This window comes from Thamnophis elegans, chromosome 8, assembly GCF_009769535.1.
Source record: "Thamnophis elegans isolate rThaEle1 chromosome 8, rThaEle1.pri, whole genome shotgun sequence".
NCBI classification, from domain to species: domain Eukaryota; kingdom Metazoa; phylum Chordata; class Lepidosauria; order Squamata; family Colubridae; genus Thamnophis; species Thamnophis elegans.
Window position 1 is genome coordinate 41933386 of NC_045548.1, and position 26299 is coordinate 41959684.

The following is a 26299-nucleotide window of genomic DNA, read 5'->3' on the forward strand; positions in this document are numbered from 1 at the left end:
ATTATTCCAGATGTGTATCTAATACTGGAATTGCCCAGGTGTTAATTGTCTTGATGGTATTGGTTCCATTAGTTTGGACTTTAAGAACCTTCTCACTCTCTTAATATATTCATTCTAACCTTATTCTTGACTTCAGTATGCTTGATGCTTGACATTGAAGGATACCCAGGTATTGGTAGCAATCTTAATCCAGACTCTTGATGTTCTTTCCCTAGGGCATCTTGACATCACTATTTTTCTTCATTTGGTGGTAAGCATGCACATTGTCCAGTCCAAACTCCATTGCAATATCTTGGCTGTATAGATGGACAGTGTTGAACAGCAATTCTATTTCAGATGGTGTTTATAGTTTATTGCACAGTTAGCCAGATACTCGACTCAAATTAGCATTTTTATCAATTTATTGAGTCCTGTCCCAAGGATCTGGATTAGGTAGATGTTTATGGTTTGATAGTATTAGTGGTATTGTTGTAGGATGTAAGCATTCCAAGTAAATCTGTCTTTGTAATTATTATATAACTATTTTTTAGATCGTTGTACATTCCCAGAGTAATGTTGTTTTGTTAAATGGGCAGCCATGTTCATTTGAGAAATAAGTAAATAAATAAATAAATTATTACAATTCTGTATTGTACTGCAGTACAGTATAGACAGGTAGTCCTCAATTTACAGCTATTCCTTTAGTGACTGTTCAATGGCATTGAAAAAAGTGGCCTATGACCATTTCACGCTTACGACTGTTGCAGAATTCCCATGGTCATGTGATCACAATTTGAATGCTTGGCAACTGGCATGTGTTTATGACATTTGCAGTGTTCTGTGGTTATGTGATCACCTTTTGCGACCTGACGAGCAAAGTCAATATGGGAAGCCAGGTTCACTTAACAACCATGTTACTAACTTAATACTGCAGTGAGTCATTTAACAATTGTAGCAAGAAAGTTCATAAAATGGGACAAAATTCAATTATAACTGTCTTGCTTAGTAATGGAAATTTTGGGTTCAATTGTGATCATAAGTTGAGGAATATCTGTATTGCATTGAGATTCCAAACTCATTCTGTATTATATTTGTTTTGCTTTTCTATCAGGAAGAAAAAAGTTAGTGTGCTCTTCCTTCCACTATTTACTAGTGGCCTAATACCTAGCACAAGAGCTAGTTTGGTTAGTGGTTAAGGCATCAGGCTAGAAACCAGGTGGCTCTTCTGCCTTAGGCATGAAGACAGTTGAGTAACCTTGGGCCAGTAACTTTCTTTTAGTCCTATGAAGAAGATAATGGCAAACCATTTCTGAAAAATCTTGTCAAGAAAACGCATAGCTTAATTTTTTTTCTAGTATGGAAAGTAAAACTTTTTCAATTCTCAATTGAATTTTCAATTCAGTTAACTTTTGTCTTTAACTTGCAAGAAATTCTGTAAGATTAAGTGAGTCTTTTGTCTGAAGATATAAAATATATGTTTTTGCTTTATATCTTTTAGAGAAAATAAAAGGATTTGATTGTTTTAAGATTCCTTATAAGTATGTTTCCAACTTTATATTATGCTTCTTGGAAACTACAAAATCTTACCAGCTGCCTAAACTGGAATCTTATGTTTGCTACAAGATATGTGGTAATGAATTCATCCAATCAATAAAAATGTACAGGCCTTTTTTCCTAACTCTTCCAAAGTATGCTTGTGTTAAGGCTTTAATTTGAATTCTGATTGATTGAATGCATTTATTGTTTGAATGTATATGAATGCCCATCTTAAATTCATGAATCTGGGTAACTAACAGTTAAAACCATTATACAAAGGTAATAATACAAACATATCAAAGAAAATGCCACAGATTTTGTGCCATAGATAGTGGTTTGCATATATGCATAGAACCATAGAAATATTTAGGCCATTTACCCATTCCCTTTTCTGTGTAACAACTAAACTAAAGCATTCTCAGCAGACTGACCATTAACCTTTGCTTTTGTTCAGTCAGTGAAGAAGAGCTAGCATCCTCTTGGTCAAATTGTTTCTTTCCCCTAAACTTCATATGAAATTTACCTTCCTATAATTTAAAACTGTCATTCTATGACAACTCTGAAATTATTGAGAACAGGATTTATTGTGTGTGTGTGTGTGTGGTGTGTAATATTTCATATATTTCAAGAATGTTGTATCTCTCTTCAGTTATCCTTCTCAAGGCTAAACATGCAGCTTCTTAATTTCTCTATAGGTTTTAGTTTCTAGTCTCTGATCATTTTTATTACACTTCTCTGATTATGTTCTAGTTTGTCTGAATGTTTCTTAAGTGCAGTACCCAGAAGTTGACTTAGTAGTGATGGATCTGATCAGTGCAGAATAGATCTATGTGATATACAGTATTTGTTTCTTATGAAGGTTATTTCTGTCTTCTAGAGTATTAACTGTACCAATAAAGGACAATATTTGTAGTTCAGGGTTGAAATGAAGGGTCTTCGATACTCTCTGAGCTTGCTTATTTTCTTGCAGAGTTTCATTACCCAAACTACATCATCAGTGTTCTGCAAGAAAACAACAAACTCAAAAAGCCCCAAAGATCCCTCAGTATTAGCTGCTCTCTCCAATTTTATGTTATCCAAATGTGATAAAGATTCCCCCATTTCTTAGTCCAACTCATAATAAAATATTTAAATAGGTATTTGAACTTTATTGTACTTCTCAATTTAATGAACAACCATGATGAACATTCTTTGAATATCCATGGTACTACTTTATAATTTTTAGGAAAAGTTCTCAACTATTGATGTCAAATTGATTAGTACTTCATGTAGCCTCCGTTTTCTCCATTTTTGGAAATAGTTATGCTATATAAACATTATAATGATCTGAGAAATAACTAGTTTAATACCTTCAATACTCATAATGTCTGGACATCTCAAGCAGTCAAGAGATAGTCCCAGATGATGTTTCTATGTCTTCCATACTTTAATCCTGTCTCTTTTCTCATCCTAACTTTTCACAAATTCCTGGTGATTTGCATACCTTTTTTTGTTAGAGAGATGAAGCACATAGAAACAGGAAGTTGGTATGTTAAGCTGCTTAGTATTAGTATTTTGCCATATTTACTGGAGCAATTTATCTCGAACAAACCTAACTCTAACGTTACATGGGCAACATGCAACAGCTAACTGGTAAACTCCACATTCAGAGCTTCAGTCACCTAGTCAATCTGTTGTTATCAGTTTATATTAAAAGAAGCTTCCTGTCATTTCATGCAAAAGTAGGAATTTTAAATGTATGTAAATCCTGCAGGCCAGCTCAACCTGAGTTAGGTGGACCAATATTCTAATTTGATATCAGACACCATCTTCAGTGCATTACTCGCTGAAAAGGTGCTTCTAATAATTGAACAAGATATTTTAAATGTGCACGTTACTCTGCCAGTTTCACATATAAAAAACTGTGAACTAAATAATGAACTCAACTCTATCAGAAAAGTAACAGTAGATGGTAGGAATGATAGCTAGCAAACTGGATTTTGGTGATTCATACACAAGGACTTGGAACAAAATGGCCAGTGACCTAACCACAGTATTCATCTGGACTCCCTGTCTGTTAACTTGGGTAACTTATTTCACTCTAACTTCTGAAGGCATACTGTGATATCTTCCAATTAAACTCTTTAAAAATGTTAAGTTTTGCCCTGTATAATTATAACCACATTCAGATACCTTACAAAAATATATTAATCTCTTTCAGTATTTTTAATTTGGGAATAGTGGGCATCCTGGCAATGCTTCTGCTCAGTCCAATACCAATAGACTTTAACATTTCATAGTCCTTACAACTCAGGGGATATATTAGAATTTCTCCCCCTGTATGTTATACCCAGGGATCTCTTGGGAGCCATAATGGAAAAAGAAGATGCCCTTCAGCACGTGGCCATTTGTCTTACGGAATTCATGGGCAAGACTCCCATAATAATTTCTGACAGGTTCACATCACCCTGCATCCTGTCTTTTAGTATTTATTGCACATGCTGTACCACTGAGGCAGTTCTAATGGAGCTTGGAAAGAGCATATCCAAGACCTCGTGTTTCTTAAAAAACAAAGCTACTAGATTTGGTGACTACAATCCCTATGAACCTGATCACGATGCCCCCAAATATCGCGAAGGGATCAGACGGGGGAGCCCCGAGGATTCGCTCACGGGAGAAATCGTCATCTCGTGTTGAGGGATCCTGCGCTGTTAACAGACGGATTCCCAGCAACCGGCTCCTCGCTGAAGCGGAAAATTCAAGATTTGCGAGGGGCTCTTATTTGCAGGTGCCTTTCTTTATTCTTTCCCAACTTGATAACCGACAAGCAAGTTTCCCTGCTCGTGCAGGTCGAAAAACTTTTCCAAGCCAAGAAAAGCAGCCGCAGCAGGAGCAAACTGCCGGCCGAGGCAGCTTCTGTGTGGGCAACTTAACGCTGGGTCTGCGGGAAGCCACGAGGACTCCGGCAAATGCCGCCTTTCCTTTCGGGGGTTCTCGGGCAATAGCCCGCGGGGCAAGTAGATAAGGAAGGGCGCCGCTGCCGCTTCTGTAGCGGCACGTTAAACTCGACCTCCTCTTTCCTCTCCTCGATGGGCGGGAGGGAAGGAGGGAGCGATGCGAGAGCCGAGAGCCGGGTATTGACTTGCCTGAGCGCTTGTGTCCCCAGCGCCCTGTCAACATTTGACGTCCCCTCCCCCACTACACATCTTCCCTGCGTCCTCCTCTCCCGGGAGGGGATGGGAGGAGCTTCCTCTCGGACTGAAAAGGCCACCGCGAGGTGGGGGGAGAGGTTAGTGACCTTCCCCCTCCCCCCCCCGCTTTTTAGGAGGTCTGGATTCTTGCATAAATTATGCCAACAGTTGATGACGTAAGGGGCGGAGCCTTGGGAGTGCGCGTTCTTTCCTCCCTTCCCGCTCGCCCACGGGAAGGAGGGTGGATAGTGGCGTCGGGGGCCGCGCCTCGTGGCGGGCGGAGGGAGCCAGCGAGCGGGACAGGCAGGGGGCGGTAGCAAACGGCAGCCGCCTGGCTGGCTGGTGTGTCGCTCGGCTTCTGCGGACGCCGCTCGGGAACTATCGGATTAAACTTGAATCGAGTGAAATTACACAAAGGAGGGAAGCGGACCCGGGACCCGGTGGAAACCTCGAGGAACCTCAGTGACCTCCTGGCCGGCCCGGATCAGGGGTATCCGCCTGCCTCGCTTTGATTGCCCGGCTGAAACCAACTCCCGGTCCGTGTGATCCTGTGTGGGGTCTCTTCTCCCCGCGCTTGCTTGCTTTGTTTGTTTGTTTGCGGGGAGAGGTGCTCCCGGCGGCCCCGGCTTCGCCTCAACCGCCTGCTCCGCTTCCGAAAACGGCGCCGAACCCATCCCGACCCGGTAAGTGACCTCGCTTTGAGAACCGGGGAGAGCCGGAGGGCAATGGCGCACCGGCTCTGGAGCTGCTGGCCGGCTGGCCGGGCCCCACAGCAGGTCGGGGGAGGGGTAAGGAGAGCAATGGAGCCAGTGTGTGCGTGCGCGGATCCTCGCCCGGTTTCCGCCGGTGCTGCTCTCTGGTCCATGTGCATCCCCGGCCGAGGAGCTTTTCAGGATGTGGGGGTGGGGTGGGGTGGGGGGAGGCGAGAGAAAGGAAGGAGGAGGAAGCGAACACACCGGAGAGCGGGAGCCGGAGCGACTCCGGCGGCGCTTCTCTTTCTGACCTCTTCTCTCCTTCCCTCTCCCCTCCTTCCCCGGTTCTTTCCTCGAGCGCAAGTTTGGAGGGCGATTAAAATAGGAGGAAAAGTTGGATGAAAGTCTCCTTGAAGGCAGGAGGAGAAGCGGGGCCGGCTGTGGAATCGAAGGGGGCGCGGGGGTGGGGGGTTGGTGGAGGCGGAGGGCTGAGAGACTCCCGGGAACGCTCTCCCTCCGCCCTGCTGGCCATGCCGAGCGCTCCTGGCCCTGGCAGCACAACAAGCGCTAACAAAGTGCGGGGGCCGGCCCTCCCCGCCTCCCGCTAGCTAGCCTGATCCGGGGGCTCATCGTGCGGACACATGGAGCCGTTGGAGGCGGAGGGGAGAAGTGAAGGGAGAGAAAGAGGAGAGGGAGCGCGAGGGAGCCGAAGGAAATGGAGGTGATGGTGGCGCGGGGGTGGGGTGCTGGTCGCTGGGTGGGTGGGTGGGTGGGGGAGAGGCACGAGGTTGCGCCGGGGTTATTTGTCTTCCCTGAAGAGGAGCGGGGAGGTTGGTAGTGGGAGTGAAACGGGAGTCACACGCGGGGGACGGTGCGGGGAGGGGTTCCCTACTGTTTCCTAACAACCCAAGAAGAAACTGAGGGGGAGGCGGGAGAGGGAGAGAGGCAAAGAAGAAGGGAGAGAGAGAGAGAGACGCTGTCCTAAGCGACTGGCGACGGCAGCAACAACAACATAATAGAGATTTAAACCCCGCGGACCAAGTCTGCTTCCTTTCTCTCTCTCCGTGTCGGGTCTTTCTCTCCCTCTCCCCCCCACCCCCCCATCGCCACCTTTCGCCTGCGAGCTTCTGTCTCTTCTTCCCTGGTCAGAAGCGGGTCGCCGAGAAGCTTTCTCCGGTGTCCATAGTTTTCCCCCTCCCTTCCCGAAACCAAGGCCATTTTGAGGGTGAGCGGAAAAGGTGGTTTGAGGCCAGGCGGTCAGGGAGTGTGTGTCTGTTTAGGTTTGATTCAGCGGAGGGCGCGGGGCTGGCCAGGGATTTGGTTTCTGCTGGGCTCGGGTGGGTCGGTGCGTTGGTGCGGGGCGCTGGGCTGGTGGAAGTGAGAAGCGGACGCTGGAGGGGTGGATGTTGGCGGGGGGAGTTGATGAGGGGGGTGGGGAGAGTGTTGTGAGTGGGTCTCGGGGAGAAGGAGCAGCCATCATTAGACTGCATTCGTTTTTTTCCCCTTGGTGGTATTGCATAAGGAGCACTCTCTCCTGGAGCGTTTGACACCCTCTTAAACTGAGAATGGGGCAGTCCTGGGGAGACATCAGGCTTATGGGATGTATCTGGGTAGGCAGTAAATTGGAGAGTTTCCCCAAAGCACTTTTGAATATTGCTCGCTTTGCTTGAAAGTAGTTTCTTTAAGGAGACAATAGACAAAAGAAAAGTAGCAGGACAGGGGGAGTTTCCTTTAAAATATTAAGGGAATGTTAGGTGCAACAGTCTACTCTTTCTAGTTTGCCTTTGTTTTTGTTTGGTGTTCAATATGCTTTTTTAGTAGGCTTGGTTAGTTTAAAAAAAGTGATTTTCCCCACTACTTGGTCCTTGTATATTTCAGTTTGGAAAGTTGAAATCTCAAACCAGTAATTGCCCCTGACCTGCAAAAGAAATGAGTTCCTAATTTTATTCCTGAGCAGTAACTCATCTTTTTACTTGAAGAATATCTATTTTTATATATCATAATATGCACATAAATACAAGAATAAAAGTTGAATGAACTATTTCTCTTTTCTCACAGATCATCCTGTGTAACGGAGACAAAAAAATCATAGTGACTATGACTCTAGCAGCATGGGAGCTGATTATCCCAATTATAAAGCCAGTTAGTTTGCAGTACTGTGTGAGTATTATTAATTTTAAAAATCAGAGTTGTTAATTATTTTTGTAGAAGCCATGATTCATAACTTTTCCAGTTAGTATACTACATCTGTTGCTTGAAGTGTGCTGGTTTTACTGCTGAACAGCAGAGGCTCGCAGTCTTTAACCTAAATGCAGCTAATTGACTAAGCCCCATTCATTGACAATGATAATAAAAAGGCTAAATGTAGCTGAATACATTGTTTAGACTACAACTGAGATTCTGCCTTCTTTTATAAGATATGCAGAGACTAACAACTTGTATCAAGACTATGAAAGTTTCCCCCCAAAAAAACTATGGTAAATGTGGGATTTGATTTATGAAGAACACATGTTCATAATTGGCAAGATAATGTAGTGATCATGAAATAACTAGTTCTAAAATAGAGAAGAAGAAACGTAATCTCTTCAAACTCTTTTTCACTGGGTTTGAAGATGTGAGTATATTTATATATTATATGTGAAGTGTAAAACAGGTGAATGTCACTCATATTTTAAAATGATTTTTTTTGGCCATCATTTTAATAATAATTCAGAATATAACTTATTTTTGACAAAGTTGTTCTTTTAAACATAGAAACCAATCATTGGAAATTGTAATTCTTACTGCAAGTGTCTAGTTTTTTAAAAAAATATTTTTTATTCTCCTGAATTCAACATTTTCAGAACATCTGTATACTTAAGATACACAAATAGCATATTTTTACTATTACATTTACTGTACTTCTAGGATCTAGGGTCCCATTTTTGTAAAGGTTATCAATTTCCTAAGTTTAATTAGAAATATAAAAGTTTTTGAAACTCTTGCTACTTTTCACGCAATTTTTAAACAGGTTATTGTTGGGAATGTTTTATTGATGTTTAAAATAAATGGTTGTTGAAATAAGATACAGGCATATTTAAGATCTGCAAATAAATGTAGTCTTCAAATGCCAATGCATCACATCTGAAAACTTTCTATGAGGAAAAAGATCTTTTAATCAACTCTATTGTAGCAAATTACTCACAGTAACTTGAGAATTTTTGACATATTGATATTATTATTCTAAAACTTCCAAGCCAAGAAGATTGTATTGATTGCTGATTTGAAGATTTGATAGAAAAATTCTCGAAGGTTCACAGATGTAAAGCTAAATTCATCTTTCAGGTGCTGAAAGTTCAGGTGAAGGTAGATTCTGAGAGGCATTTTAAGGTTTTTCTGCAGCATAGGACAGGGGAATACCCTTAACTATTTTGAATGTCTGCCTTATCTTTACAGTTATGCCTCAGTCTTTGAACTTAGCATAATATTCAAAAGGAAAACAATATCTTTCCCTCTAACAGATAGTGATAGAAGTAAATTTTCGCTGATTTCTAAAGCTAATAGGAATTTGAAGCTCTGTGGCATTAGTTGCTGGAGAAAGCTTTTGTAAGCTGTTTTGGGGAGATGTGAAAATGGAGGATCAACAAAGCTTTTGTAAGACTTTACCTTCAAGTTATGATCTATGAAGCCAGTCATTTGCAGTCATGTTGGGTTATAGAAACCTCATATCTCAATATGGCTCAAGATTTTATGTGGACATTCCATTTGCAACATCTTGAGCAACCGTGCAAATTATGTACAATCTTAAACATCTGTATATAGCTCTAGAACCCATAGTCAATAGCGATTCCGTTGTATGTGGTGTTTGAAATTGCATATCAGATTTCATGTTCTATTGAGGAAACACAGTTGTACCCACAACAAGCATGATTACCACATAGTCCGGAACAATCCTTGCTGTGGAACATACCAGATATCCTCAATATAGGAACTTTTATTCAGTGATATATCTGGCACCAATTTTAATGTTTAGAGGTGATTAGCAGAAGTACTGATCCCATACATTACCATCAACCCATATTTGGATGGTCTGTTTATTTTTACTTTTTTCAGAGAGATAGTCAACATTTTTTGAAGCAACCATATGTTTTATACATGTATCCCAGAAATTTTCTTTTGGATAATCATACTGTATAAGTAGTGATGTTCATCCATATTTATCTATTACTATAAGATTCAATTACAGATTATATACATTGAGTAATACTGAGATAAGTACAAAATATACGTAATATTCAGAAACCCATCACTAGAACACATTCTTGCCTCTTTTATTGTAAGTTTTTTTTTTTTGGTAATGCAAGTGGTATATATGCTTTTTCAGTACTTATTTCTGGGTAAGTATTTTCAGGATTACAGCCTGAAATGTTTAGGTACAGTATTTGATTGGAAAGATATGTAGTTTTTCTCACCAGCCACATCTTGTAGCATGTCCTTATCATCTTATGTTCAAAGCAGATTAGTTGTTACTATGTATTATGATTCTTAAATAAGCTACAACTGCCTATTCATCCAATTGGAGTCCGAAACGAATTAGATCATATTATAGAATATCATAAATTATGAGTCCAACCACTGTTTTCACATTAAAATACAATATTCTTTTATCCCGCTGATCAATTTGTATAATTGCTAATATCTAAAAAAAATTCTGAATTAAATATTCTAAAGTTTGAAATACATTCCAAAATTCTTAAACAGTTACGAAGTGATTAGTTTCTAAGTTTCAGTACTATTTTTTGATTCTGTAAATGTAAATTTAGGTACATACATGAAAATTTTAGACAGTTAAAAAGTATAATTTTGATCTTTTAAAATCCTAAATTAAGAATAAAGACTAGGTAGTATCCACCATATATTAAAATGGAATTGATTTGCTTATTTTCAGTAGGCTATATAAAATTTATTTGTTCATTTGGGACTTTTTAATTCATTTTTTTAACATTTATAATTTTTGTAACTACCATATGAATCAGAATTTCTGATATTGTGGTAAACCAGTTTGAAATTAGATCGAATCAGTTGAATTATGAGGCTGATTCTACCAATATAGTACAGATAGTCCTCAACCTATAACCACAGTGGAGTACAAAATTTCTGTTGCTAAGCAGGACAGTTGTTAAGTGAGTTTTGCCCCATTTTACTATCTTTCTTGCTACATGTGTTAAGTGAATCACTGCAATTGTTAAGTTAGTAATATGTTTGTTAAGTCTGATTTCTCTATTGATTTAGCTTGTCACAAAATGGCAAGAAGTTATCATATGACCCACGGATTTTGCAACCGTCATAAAATAGTTGCCTAGCATCCAAATTTTGATCACATGACTGTGAAGATGCTACAATAGTATAAGTGTGAAAAATGGTCATGTCACCTTTTTCAGTGTTGTAACTTTAAACAGTCACTAAATGAATGGTTGTAAATTGAGAGCTACTATATTTGATGTTCGTTCAGCCAAATATAGTGTTTGGCCTCATGAGATCCTTGAATTTAAACCTATTGCCAGTATTTCATGTTTGTCTAATTATTGGCAAAATTTCCCTGTTTGGGCTTCTAGTGTTCCAAGATAGAGTGTCTGGTAGAATAATGTGTACATAAAAGGAACAAATCTATCCATAATTCCCAAGCAAGTGAATCTGGCTAATATAACATACCAAAAATTGGGTAATATGTCAGGTTAAAAGATGTAGTCCTGAATAAGAAAACAGAGGTTTGAAATGAACACACTAGGGCAGGGCTGTCAAACCCCCGGCTCATGGGCCGGATGAGTCACGCACTGGCCACGGCCAAGCATGGTTTAGCAAAGGGGGAAAAAGTCCCGATATGACACGTGACACCGCCATGATGAGGTGAGTTTGACACCCCTGCACTAGGGTTATCAGTTCATCAGGAACTTGAAAAAAGTAGTGGCAAAAACTAGTCAGTGAAAAGCACATTTGAATATTCTATGAAATTTGTATTTATTCTATCATAGACATAGAATAAATTTTCAGAGTGAGTAGACCTGTAGGAGTATTTGAGGAGATCTTTCTGCAGACATAGGAGAATTTTCGCTATAGATGTTAACTTGATCAAGCTTGTAAAAAATTGATCTTAGTGCTTGTGTCTGAGATGATAGTAGTGTTCCAATATTTGAGGGGCTGCCACAGAGAGGGAGGGGTCAAGCTATTTTCCAAGGCATCTGAAGGCCAGACACGGAATAATGGATGGAAACTAAAAAAGAAGAGATTCAACTAGAAATAAGGAGAAATTTTCTGACAGTGAAAACAATCAACCAATGAACAGCTTGCATTTGGAAGTTATGGAGCTTCATCACTGGAGGCTTTCAAGGACAGGTTGGGCTGCCATTTGTCAAGTGTAGGGCATTGGACTAGATGACCTATAAGTTCCCTTCCAACTCTGTTAATGTAAAAATAAATGGAAAGTGGTATATTCGTATAGAAATTTTGGAATTTGAGTTTCTCTGTTTTACATAGCTCAGTATCATTTACTATGGACAGTTTATTGAAACTGTACTGGACACTGTAAATATCTTTTTGACATAGTGCATTCTCATTGTAGGAATTCAAACTATAATATCTGTGAGAGAAATCTATCTATCCTCTTTTCGAATTCATTGACTGAAGGAAAATTTGCTACCTTGATTAATTGATTGCTCCTAAATTTCACATACAATTTGCTTTCCTATAACAATACATTGTTACCTATTCTGCATTGTGGAATTGTTTAATAGGTCTTGATCTCCCTGCTATCTTTTCTCTTAGTTTCTTCTCATATGAAATTTCTAGTACTCTTGTTGTTCATCTCTGCAGCTTTTTTGGGTTTTCTGATTGTTTTTAAAATTTAGTTCCCATTAGTGATAACAGAATTTGAATAGGAAGAATATGTTGCCCTGATTTGACAGGTTATGACACATAGTCTCCTGCTTGCAAGCCTGGTGCCTTAACCACTGGACCAGAGGTAGTATTCTACCGATTCGGACCAGATCGCCCAAACCAGTAGTGGAAATCACGGGTGACTTCGCCCACCTGCACTTGGCTCTACACCATTTTGGTCATTTTTTCCCCACCAAAAGCACATGCATAGAAGGATCTGCGGATGTGCAGAGGTGGTGTGTGCGTTCACATTTGTGAACCGGTAGTAAAGGTAAGTGTATACCACTCCTGCACTGGACCAAATATTGATGTCATACTGACTAGTCTGTAGTGTTCTGAACCTTCCTTTCCTTTCTTTTTGTAGACAAGACCACACTAATTATCTTCCAGTATTCTGCAGGATAGACAATTGATCATTCCTTTCTCCCTTATTTATAGTAGTAATATTTGTGTACCAAAAGTCTTGAGTGACTAACAATCAGAACCATCTTACAAACTCTTAATACAAGTAAATAAGCTCACCAAGGGTAATAAAATTACAACAGAATCATAAGAGATTTTTAAAAAGCCCAAAGTCATATGTTCATTAGTACATAACAATATTAAAGCATGCCTTTCTCTTGGATTAGAGTATAAAGGCAGCTCTTCTGAAACTTGTGACAAAAGAATAGACTATGTCTCAAAAGGGAAGAACTTCAGAGCATGTGGTCAGCAATTGAAAAGACTCGTTTTCTAGGACCTGAATGAAATTCATCCTGTTCAATTTGTTTGGAATGGCAGATGAATATGGGAAAAACAGTCAAACACATAACCCAGTCAGGAGCCATTTTGAACTTTAAAGGTGACAACCAGCACCTTGAATCACACCTTGAATGCAACTGGAAGCCAGTTATGCTGCCCTGGATTCACTTGATCCATAGTGTCAAAACTGCTGTTTTGGAAAGATTTAATCCCAGTCTGTACTAATAGAATATCCTCTTTTCAGAAAAGATGTTCTAATAGTGGCTTTCTAGCCTTTCTAAGAAAAGAAAATGGGAACATAATAGTTTTTAAAATTATTTTGATTGAACAAAACATTTGATGTTAAAGTATGATAGAAACATATATGAAGTCACATGCAGAATTCTAAGTTTGTTTTCACACACTTATCTATTGTAAGATTTATTAGAACATCTGCTAAATGAACAATGATGTTTTCAGGATTACTAATTATATGTATATGTATGGAAACTTAATTGACTACAATTTAATAGTTTTTAAAATTATGTAAGAGTTCTCATTGGTACATTTTTTATATTTTTCTTCGAATGTCCTCTCTAGTATACTTAGGTCAAGTTTTCCCTTTTTGCTGCTGAGCCTCATTAATATGCAACTAATTTTAATTGGCAATCTGTAGGGAATTGGTCTGCTCATAATACATAGGCATGAATCATCACATAACAGTGACAGTATTCATCACTGAGTAGCAGTGCATTCCTAAAATTCATCTCTGTGGTCAGGTCTGTCTATTATAACAGAAACTTACCTTGAAGTAGGCCCTACTGACCACATCCATCAGGTTAGATCATTATTTTTTTTAGTATTAATTTTTATTTTAAACACATAAGCATATCAACAGAAACAAACACATGATTTAAAAACAACATAGGAACAATAAGTTCCATCGTATATCATACAGCAGTTCCGAATCGGTTTCTTTGCAGTTAGTGTTTTCCCTTCTATACATTTCTACCTTGCGTTCATAATCTCCTTATTCGTTATCCATGTACAATTCTTTATTTATTTGTACTTAGCTACTTATGACCAAATATTATTTACCTATATTGTGCTTTATATTTTTACTGTCCTTTATGCTCTTACATACACTTATAGGTATACATTCATATAGTTATTCTTTTTCTTTGCCATTCTTATATTATTATTATTCCATTTAAAAGATTATAAGGTATAGTTTGGAATGCTTTGTTTACCATCCTTCGCACCTACTATGACACCACCTTATTTTCTCGTTCTTTTCTTTTCTCCCTTCCTTCTCTACTTCCTTCCTTCCTCCTCTCCTTCCCCTTCTTCCTTCCCTTACCTCTCCCCTACTCCTACCCTCTTTCTTCTCCTTCCTACCCTCTCTCCTTCTCTTTCTCTCTCTTCCACCCTCCACTCCTTTCCGTTCCTTCGTCCCTCCATTCTCTACTTCCTTCCTCCCCCCCCCTTTCCTTCCTTCTCCCCTTCCTTTCTTTTTCTATTGTTATAGGTGTCTCTTTCAACTCCCAGTTTATGTTTTCTTGCGGATGGTATTTCCACAAGCCCATTTTTGTTTCATATCATTTCCTTTTTTCTCTATTAATCTACAGTCTATATGCCAGCTATCCTCCTGGTTTGATTTCACCAATCATGACCCCCTTGTTTTACTCATAACTATTATTTTTGAGTGTTGTTCTATTCTTTCATTGCTTTTTATTTCTTTGCTCCATCCATCTATACCAATTATCCCATATCTGGTAGAATTCTGATTCTTCCGTTCCTTGTATTTCTTTCGTTAATTTATCCAATTCGGCACAGTCCATAATTTTCCTTATTATTTCATCTTCATTTGGGGTTAGTTTGTTTTTCCACATTTTAAATGTATTAAAAACATTTTTTTAGAAAAATGCATAAACACCAATCGAAAATAGAAAACAGATAAAAAGTACCAACACTAAAGCATAAATAAGTAAACAAGGAAACTAAAAAAATCAATGAGGTTGTGGCTTTCAAGTATATCATCACTGTAATAAATTTTGAAAATTGAATATATTGCTGTAAATAGCTTAAAACATGTTTGAGGTAGAAGCAAAGGTAAAATACCCGTAGAATCATGGTCAACACAATATACATCATCGCCCCACACAAAAGCTACAATACAAAGTCAAAACTAAGTATGTTTGGATTTAAATATCCCATGAAAGAGAGTAGCATGAACATATATGATTCCTTCTCCCTTCCACAATATTGGTTGAGGTAGATATCAATATATCAGATTATTGTCCAGTAATGATTTTTACTTTGGATTAATTTTGATGTGAGATGTAAAGTGCAAAAAATCATATTCCTATAATTTAGTTGGAGAATTAAATGATCTTTCCAGTAAGAAACAGAAAATAACCTTGTGACAATAAATGTGTACAAAGGTAATTCATTAAACCTAGATTGAATATGTGATTTAGCAAAGTTTAATAAGAGTATCAGTTTGGAACGGGTTTTTATTTCTACAGTTTGTTTCATTCTGCTATGAATAACGGCTGACAAATATTGTTTCAAAAGTTTTGCTATTTGAAAAACAAATAGTGATTATGATAGACTGCCTTCAAGCTGAATACAAATATAATTTCAGATGATTCTATTATGTAGGAATCTTGAGAAATAATGAAATAAATTTTAATATAATGTGTGTGTGTATGTGTATCCATCCATCCATCCATCGATCCATATGCTGGTCTTGTTCGGTGAGTAGGATCTCACCAAAACCTTGCCAAGACAATCTCAATTTTACATAGGAAAAGACCCGAATACAACAAGACCAGCCTATCTATACCCGTGAAAATCTACGAAAACGTTTGTAGATTTCACGGCTGTAGGTATCCTAGTCTTGTTGTATTCAGGTCTTTTCCCGTGTAAGATTGAGATTGTCTTGGCAAAGTTTCGGCAAAGTCCCACTCACCATCTTCAGGCTGGTGTTTTTGTCTTCATGCTTGTGCGAGTAAAGCGTGGTCGGAGCTGCCGTCTCTCTATAAATCTTGGTGGGGGGTGTGGAGTGCTGGCTTTGTTGCTGTAGGCGCGTTGATTGGCTGTGTAGTTGTATCCTGATTGGTAGATGGATTTGATGTTTGTAGATTGGTCAGTTGTTTTGTATCATCCTGTGTGGCTGAAGTGCTGGCTGTGTGTCCATTGTTATTTTGTGTTGTAATGACCTGGGTGGTGGGTGGGGCTCGTTTGTTGACTAGGGCTGGTTTCCAGATTTCTGGTAGGCGGGAGGTATTGTCACGTTTATTCATGTTGTGGGGGTGTTTTTCCATTTCGATGGCTTCCATAATTATTCTATTGTTGAAGTGTTCAGTTTTGGAGATTAATTTGGTTCCTTCAAAATCAATTTCATGTCCTGTTGCTTTAAGGTGCTGGAAAAGGGAGAAAGTTTTTTCTTTTTTTCTGACTGCGTTCTTGTGTTCTGCGATGCATGCATTTATTCTCCTATTAGTTTGTCCTATGTATGTGGCAGGGCAGATTTTGCATGGTACTTTGTAAACTTGGTTTTCTAGCTGGATCTTGTCTTTGGGGTTTCTTAAGATGTTGGGTATTTTTTGGTCAGTGCTGAAGGCTGTCTTGATAGTGTGCGTGTGGAGAATTTTGCTGATTTTATCTGTGATGCTTTTGATGTAAGGGAGGAGGGCGATGCCGTTATCCTGTTCTGTAGCTCGATTCTTGGGGGGGGGGTGTCTCCTTTTGGATTAGATTGGTAATTGTTTTTTTTTTTTGAATCCGTTGGAGATTAATAGGTTTGTGAGAGTGTGTAATTCAGTTTTCAGATGGTCTTTGTTGGTTCTGGAGATGAGGGTCTTGGCTACAGAGTTGATCTGTGCAGGGTGGTGATGGGATTGTGTGCTTAAGTAGTGGTTGGTGACTCCCTAGGACACACCATCTACCGGAAAAAAACACACACCAACCGCTACTTACCCCCCAAGAACCAAGGCACAGAACAAGCTCGCACAAACACGAAGCCAAAAACACCAGCCTGAAGATGGCGAATGGGACCTCGCTGAAACGTTTCCGTGACAATCTCAATCTTACATGGGAAAAGACCCAAATACAAGACCACCATATATATATCTATATATCTGTGTGTGTGTGTGTGTGTGTGTGTGTGTGTGTGTGGTTTTTTTTTTTTAGCTTCCTCCCATAATTGGGACTTACCAGGGGTTGTAACTCTAAATATATACCTTCTTCCCTGGCTTCAGCTGATAAGGAGGAGACCTGTGGCTTAATGGCTAAGACGTTTGCCTAAGATGCAATACAGCACAGGTTTGAATCCCAATAAGGGTATGGCTAGCTGATGAGAGCTAAATAGCTTGAAATAGATCTTTACTAGTCTCCCTTTATTTATTTATCAGCACAAATTAAAAAAACACAAATATAACAAAAGCAACAGTAAAAATATTGGGTTTCTGTCGTGATGGACTCTTATGACGAGTCGATTGACAGATGATGGAAGCAGTTAACTTCCTCCCATAATTGGGGCTTAGGGTTAGGGTTAGGGTTAGCAATGATGGATTTCAGTTGTCCTGATGCCATTTTTCCCTTGTGATAGTATGCTGGTAAACCTTTCAACATTTTCATTACTGACTGCACTTAGATTATAGGGAAAGAAATTCAAGTGTGAATGCAGAAAATGGATCTTCAGTGACATTTCATAGTCTCATATGCTGTAAGAAGTTTGTCAACCAGTGGAATGTAGTTGGTGTTCTGTAATAGCCAAGAACATTTTCAACTACATCTTTGAATGGTTTCCAGGCAATTTTGTCTGGTCCTACTAACAAATCTTTGAACCACTAGTCATTGATAATGTATGTGATTTGTGAATCAACAAAAATGCCTCTTTTAATCTTGGCATCAGTTATTCTTGGAAACTTCAGTCTCAAATAATTTAAACATAATTTTCCTTCTTCATTGTTTCACAAAATTTTTCATCATTCCAAATGGATGCAAAATATCTTTTGTCAGGCCAACAAGTGGTTCAATAGCCACATATTTCTATCCTGGAACCAAATTTTCTTAGAATGGCCATTTTATTTAATGTAATGTGATTGTTTTGCATGACTTTCACATTTGCATATGTAACAACAATATTTGGTATATTCGAGATTCATTTCAAGCAGTAGAGCCACGACTTTTAGATCTCCAGTACCTGGTATACCGGATGTACTAACAGTACCATGTTTTTATGTTTCTTTAAAGTGTGCAATAGGTATTAAAGCATGTACATTGCCATAGTATAAAGAAAGAAGGTTTCTATAATATAATATTTGATAGGCTAAGTTACAAGTTATTTTCACGATTAGCAGCCAAAAATCTGTAAGATACAAAAACTTTGTTATCCAGTGTAATTTTCAGTGTAATTTTTGAGCTTTAGAACGTTGTCACCAGATGTGGGGAAAAACGATATGACTTGCTCATTATATTTCCAACAACTTTTAGAGGAGAAATTATCCAATTTTGCAATTTATTCAGAATAAATTTAATATTCCTTTTACCCTGAAATTCTTATTTTTGCATTTCTGTTACTGCATTCAAACTCTGCATTAATTTGGTCATGCAGGTTCAGATTCTGAGATTCAGATTCTTCAGATTCTTGTTCAGATTTTGAGTTTATAGTTCACCAATATACAATAAAGCAAGATAAATTGCATGCTATGAGACCGTGATGGCAAACGTATGGCACACTTACCAAAGGGGGCATGCAGAGTTCTCTCTGTGGACATGCGTGCCATTGCCACTGCTCTTTTGGTTTCTGCTGTGTGCAGGCATGCTGGCCAGCCAGTTTTCAGGTTTCTGGTGCTCCGGTGCGCACGAAAACCAAATAGTGTGCTAAAAACAAAAAAAACTAGCTGGCTGGCAGGCACCTGTGCACCGGCCTGCTGGTCTTTGGCTTTCGTGTGCAATGTTTTGGGCACTTGGTGCCGAAAAGGTTTGCCATCACTGCTATAAGATTTTTAAATTAAATTGTTTATCCTTATTTCTGCAATTTTAGCTCTGTGTTGTACAATTCTAAAGCTCAGTGGTGGGTCCGGATCCCATTACCTTCCAGCGACGCCTTTGCGATGCTCCAGCTGCTCGGCAGAGCATCACGCAGGCATTGTATGCGCTGTGCGCGGAAGCACCAATGGCTTTAAAGGACAGGTAAGGAGTGCGGGTGGGCCCTCCGGAGCACCATCCTGGAACGGTACCCGGTACTCCGGGCAGGCTCTGGTACACCCGTACCGGGGTGTACCGCCTGCAACCCACCACTGCTAATGCTGTGCTATAGTGCTATGTTACTTCTTTGAAGGTAAAATGTCAGGTAAACTAGACTCTTTTGAAATGAGTATCAAAAGGTTGCATCTTATTGGTAATGAAATCTTGTAATCTAAATGAGTTATTGAGCTTCTACTGAACAAATTTATTTTTTAAAATTAAATGTTATCGAAAGTTTTAAACATAATATAACAGCTAATGTGAAATAAAACAAAGAAAGGAAAGGAAAAGGAAAAACAAGTGGAATGGGAAAGAATAAAATAAAAAGAAACTTCTGATTTTCTCCTCAGCAAATACATGTATTATTAAAAAATTATCTCTTACAGAAATGTTCAGTTTTTTCCATTATCCAGTTTTTTTCTAATCATTAAAACCACAAGTCATAAGTGCATTTTTTCCGTTCCATGCAAATCATCTATAAGGGGTTTCCACACAGCTCTAAATGTAGACACTGTCTTTTCGCTGATCAAGGAAGTTAAATTATCTGTCTTTGCAAACTACTCCATCATCTTCACCAATCAATCCTCCATTGTGGGTGGTGTTAAACCTTTCCATTTTTGAGGATATAATAGTCTCACTGCAGTTGTCATATATAAATTCTGAGTTCAAATGACTGTTTGTAGTTGTCTGTCACCATTGAACAAATTTCTTATTACTTTTTTAAAATAAACGGACATTTAATAGGAAGTGAGAAGGGAGAAATCTGGACTTAATATTTTTCTATGTTAGTACCACACATCAATATATTATTTATTATTGCATGATCTCTTACAAATTGTTTATTTCTGTTTGTATATTTATGCAGACCATCTGGAAATCTTGCGCCTTCTATAGAATTAGCTGAGCCATAAGGAGATATAATCCACTCTGAGACCAGTGTTAAACAAATTAGCATGGTAATACAGTTTAAAGTTCAGAACTGCTAATCTACTCTCTGTTTTGAATAATTTTGGATTTCTAATGGGTTATATAGAAATGAAGACTCAATTTAGTTGGTTGCTCTGAAGTTTACAAATTCCATTTTAAAATGTAATATTCCCAGTATAAAGAATTTCTATCATTTATGTTCTTGATAAAAATTTTAGAAATCATCCCTCTTAACATCCTTCTAATGAAAATTTTGAGCATAATAAATAGACTAGTTATTTTATTTTCACTATGTTTGCTTTGCACCACATTTATTCTCCATTGTGGTTGAGATAGCATCCAGGAATGGATTGACTTCATCTGCTCACTGATTGGACTGTCAGAGCTGTGAGGACACACCTCTGTAGCTAGGGCTCCCCAGCGTTTGACTCAGTCCCTCAGTGAGGACAGATGTGTCAAAATGTGAATGTTACCCGCTGACTCCCTATCGAAGGTAGAGTCCCTGGACCTCCCTTAGCGGTAAGAGTCTCGACTTGAGCCGCTGAGGGCATCTTTCAATCTTCAAGCTGTCAATGAGACACAGGATCTTCGCGCTCCTTAAATACTAGAAAGCACAACGGCAATTAAGAGATGTTAGGAGCTCCCGGACTCCTTGTTTGATAAAAAGGCAAGGCAGCCGCTGCAGGAGCTTCGTGCTCCACATATAAACTTAAGGAGAAAGTTTCTAAAATAAATAAATTAGAAAACAATTTGTGCCTGGAGTTCTGCTATATATTTTAAAATTAGTTTTGAATGAACTAACGGAATAATGAAACTATGATGAATTATGGAATGTTTCTATAGCTTTGACTTAGTTCATTTACCAATTGTATGACTTTAAAGCTGGTTATGTATCTAATTATAACATAACTTATACTAATGAAAAATATCTGAAAAAGTATACTGCATTTGAAAAAAAATGAATAATCTACCTCTGAAGCATTGCCAATTTTAACTAAAAATTTAGGATGCTTGAACAGTTATATACAACTGTCATGCTCTTGTTTATTGTGGATAAATACATTTTTGCATATAAAAAGGTAACTTTCAATGAATAGCATCTGAAATTGGATAAGGACATTTCTCAGAAATATTTGGAGAACCACTGTATTTTAAGTTGAGACAGAGCTTAGCTATATGGACGAATAGTTCAACTTTATATAACAGCTTCTTAAAAGTAATTTTGCCTGCCTCATTTGTATGCAGGTTAACTTGATATAGGTACTAAATATAGCTAGGACCAATTTATACAACCTTTTTCTCACAGGGAAGGACTGTATGGTTATAATGTGCATAGTATTCAGATTGCTTGTTGACAAGTATGCACATGGAAGGATGAGGTTAATTATACACTGAAGTTACTGTCAGGTGAAATGTTATGGTTCTTAAATTATAGTAGGTTTTTTTTTAACTGTACCTCTTCAGATTTAATCTGAATCTGAAAGACTCCAAGGTTTCTTTAAAAGTAGTCACTTGAAAATTTTGTGTGTGAATCTTGGTGTTCAGACCCAGTGGAAACCATTATTTCCCATACTTAACCCCAGTCTTTTCTATTTCTTCCCTTTCTATTCTATTTTTTCTACAGCAAAAGGTAGCTATAAACTACTCTTTCCTCACATATAATCTGCAAGGCATCTTACTAAATGCAAAGTTTAGAGATTGAGCAGAGTCACTCTTTGAGGGAGATGGGCAGTTCAGAAGTGTGAAAAATAAATATGTATTTCCCAGTGGAATATTTGGCATCTCCAAGAAAAGTTTGAAAGACTGTGATTCAGCTGCCAATCAGAGTGGCCAACATTAAAAATAATAATAGTTTGATTTGATTTAAGAGGTTTCTTTTGTTAATAAATAATGACTGCTACAACCAAACTTTGGCCTAAATGTATAAATCATGCAATGATTTGTATGTAATAAGAAAGATGTAATTAAATAATTTTATATAAGTAATCCTCAAGTTACAACCACAGTTGGCATCAGATTTTATTTTGCAATAAGACCCTGAGCTACAATGCCGTGTAATGCCACAGCTGCCCCTCAAAATATCTGCTGCTCCAGTCTAACCCAGCAGCCTGGGACAAAGCCACAGCTTCCTGGAAGCACAATGCCCTAGGAATTTCCTGCTGCAGTCACTGCTGCAATTTGAGGGTCATGCCACCCTGCACACTCCCACCCCAGCTGACTTTCATCATCTTATTCCCACTACTGACAAGGTGTGCCCACCCTGCCCTTTCACAAAGCAACTGCTGGCCACATGAGGCCCCTTCCCTACATTGTGCAAGGAAAAGGGCGTTGAAAAGCTTCATGTAGCCAGTACCTGACTCATGAGGATCTGGGGCGGGCATGCCTTGTCAACAGTGGGAATAATGCAGTGAAGGTCAGCTGGACTGGAGGGGAATGTGGAGTGCAGCAGACCAAAAGTCATAGATGGTGGCAGTTGAAGCATGGTGGCAGTTGAAGCACCCCTGCAATCGTAAGTATGGGTGGGTTGCCAAATGCCCAAATTTTGATCACGTGACTGCAGGGACACTGCAATAGCTGTAACTTCAGGGATCAGTCACTGAAAGAATAGTAAGTAGCAAGTTGAGGACTACCTACATAACCTGGCCTTTTAAAAATAGGCTATTTTTAGTTAGCTTACTACAGATAATTGTAACCCTAATGATTTATGTACCAATGGATAGATCAGGAATTTTGACAGAAATGTCATTCTAGCTTTATTAGTTAATTTTTCTATAAGTGATATAAAATGTGAAACTTGCTTTCTTTTTAATCTGATAACTTTTTTTCTGTATGAAGTTACCTAAAAGAAGAGCGATTTGGTAAACTGAATGTATCAGAGAGATAACCAAAATAATTTTTGTTGGTTGCACTTGCAGCCTCTTCTTCCTGAATTTTGCAGTAAGAACTAGAAGGATCACAGCTTTGTAAGCTTAATAGCCAACAGATGGAGCTGGGTTAGCATCTCACTGCTACTTCGGGATGCAGAAATAGAAGACTTAGGAGAGGGAACAGTTAAATGAAGAAGAAAATACGTGGATGAGCAGCAAGGGTTGCATATGCTGCAAAAATAAGGTAGAATTCAGCATATTTTCATAGTAAAATTTATAAATGGATTTCCAACAAATTGTAGAGAATAGAAAATGTAATACAGAACTATATATCTGTAAAGGTATATGTAAGTGACAGAACAAAGCAACTTAACTCAATGAGTTATATAGGTAGTCCCTTGGCTTACAACCACAATTGAGATCAACGGTTTAGTTGTTAAGCAAGAGAGTTGTTAACTGAATTTTGCCCCATTTTACAACCTTTCTTTGCCCCATTTTACAACCTTTCAGTTGTTAAATTAGAAACATGGTTGTTAAGTGAATTTGGCTTCCATATTGACTTTGCTCGTCAGAAGGTCGCAAAAGGTGGACACTGCAATTGTGATAAACATGAACCCATTGCCAAACATCTGAATTTTGATCATGTGACTAAGGGGATGTGTCAACAGTCATAAGTCTGTAAAATATTCATAAGTCACTTTTTTCAGTGCCATTGTAACTTTGAACGGTTACTAAGTGAATAGTTGTAAGTCAAGGACTACCTGTACTTTTCCTATTTTTACTAGAGCAGCTGTTAGTAATCTTTCAGCAAACTGAGAAGTTTAGTTTGCCACTAAATTCTGAAGTTCTGATTTTGGAGGCTTTGTTTTTAAAGAAAAAGTCTAAATCTATTTTGGTTTCCCCTTTTAAGACTCTGTAGCCCAATAGTAGAATAAAAATAAATGGCCAATTGTTTGATAGAAGTATTAGAATATATTGCTTTACAATTAAGGCTATACAGATGCAATGCTATTTTTTTTAAAAAGAAATTTATCTTCCTTTTTGATCAAGATTAATAATGAAGCTAAAGCATAGTTATCCTGACAATTACAAACACTACATCTCTTAAATATACTTATATGTATTGTAAGGGCTTTGGTTTGTTTTAAAGAAAATTAGGAAGAATAAAAGAAAAGCTATTTGGCCATATTAATACTTCCTGCATTAGAAATAAACAGCATGGTACCTTTCAAATTATACTGAACTACAAACTCCAGTCAGTCAATTTAGCTAGTAGTATGGATGATAGGAACTAACTTTGTAAATAAGGCAGGCCTAGAACTCATGATCTCCCGTTTGCTGCCTCATTCTTTACCGTTACATCAAACTGGGTCTCACTGCATATTTTACTACAATATAGAATCTCGTCTCTTAGTACACATTTCTTGTCTCTCTGCTGTTAAATATATAGGAACCATAATAAGTTCAGGCCTTGGATTACCCCAGTTGATCTGGGAAGTATTTCAAAACCCACTATTAGATATAGAAATATAGTTTAACTTGCTTTATCAAGATATTTTTCTGATAAGCATTATCAGATAAAATGTTATTTTTGAAGATTGACAGGAAGAAGTAATGATGGTCTTCATTATGCTTTTTTTGTTTCTCTCCACTGTGCCTCTTACAATCATTACATACCAACATTATTAGCATGTCCTACTTGTACATTTAGGTGGGGCCTTAATATTCTTCAGTATACTTACCATGTGAGATTACCACTATAGCAATGCTAGCTTTATAGATATTTTAATGGATATATGTGTAAATATTTAGGAGGTGCAACTGTGGCGTTCTGATATGAATACTGACATTGTGAGCGTATACCTCTGTTATACCTTTGCAGTGCTTTGTGTCTCTTTAATGCAATCTGTGTTCATATTCGGTGAGGGAGTTTTGAAATATAATTGTTCTTAATTCCAGTAGAAGAGAATATATATGTAGCTGAGGTTTGAACTGTGGAGTCCTTGGTGCTCTCTGAGCTTAGTTGCTTGCAGATATTTCATTACCCAGCTAGCTAACATCATCAGTGACTAATTATATAACAACATAGCTCATGTAAATATTTCACTGCAACTATTCTGCAGTCAGGATTTGGTTGTTTAATTTATTTGTGTGTTTTTTCCCCACCTATCTCATCAAAGTCCTTGACATATGACTATTCATTCTGTGACCATTTCAAGTTACAACAGTGCTGAATGAATGGTGGTTAGAACTGGTGTTCTGAGTTCTGGCACACAGACACACACACCATGATCATAGGATCACCAATTGCAACCTTCTGGCTTCCCCAGAAAGTCAGTGGTGAAGGTTGCAGGGAATGTTGCAAATCATTAAGAGTAAGCCCCCCCCCCCCCTTGTACACCTTCTCCCAGTCTATCTGTGCTCATATTGTGTTAACCACTGTACCCTCTCAAATTTCACCACACTTTTCTTCCATCACTGTGCATCCTTCCTAACCCTCACTGAGCCTATTTTAAATAACCCTGCAGTTCTTTCACACACCCTCCCAGAACCTTGCCATCTTCTCTTGCATCCTCATATACCAGACATCTCCATTGACCCTTGCTGTGACTCCCTCTCACCCTCACACCCTTCTTTGTGCACTTCTGCACTTGGCAACTGCGAGTTACCTGCCTGCTGGTCTGCTTGCAATCCACCTGCAACTTGCAACTTCCTGCAATCTTATTCACTGACTTGGTTGTGGAAAACTGGGAGGAGATTGGTTTACCTTATAACTGTGAGATTCAGTTAATGACATCAACTGAGTCTGCAGTAGTAATGTGGTCGTGCTTTATGATCACATCGCTTAGCAGTGGAAATTATAGTCCCAATTCCTGGTATAAGTTGAAAACTCTTTGTATGGCAATAAGAAATATTATTGCCTTTGTCAAGTATATCACCAATTCACTTTACTACTGATGATGGTCTGTAAAGCATTCTTTATGTAAAAGCAATATTAGTTCCCATGGACAGCATACCAGTTAAAGAACTCACATTTACCAAAAGATGAACTCGTGAGTTACATTTCCAGATTATTTTTCCTGACATGGTGCTATGATACTGTTCAACACACCAACTTACTTTTTGTCTTTTTTGATCACGTGGACACATTTTAAATAAACCATTGATTTGTAACCTCAAGTCATTACTTTGGAATCCCTGTGAAATAAATATACCAATGGCTGGTAACACACCTTTC

At 38.4% G+C, this 26299-nt stretch overlaps 1 protein-coding gene across 1 annotated transcript in view; it reads left to right on the forward strand.

The window, feature by feature from the left end:
* Nucleotides 1-4979: 4979 nt before the first annotated feature.
* Nucleotides 4980-26299, forward strand: part of CHD7 (chromodomain helicase DNA binding protein 7) — a 206345-nt gene continuing 185025 nt past the window's right edge. The window contains 1 exon segment of the mRNA XM_032222540.1: nucleotides 4980-5368. The gene's annotated coding sequence lies outside the window, so the exon portion shown is untranslated.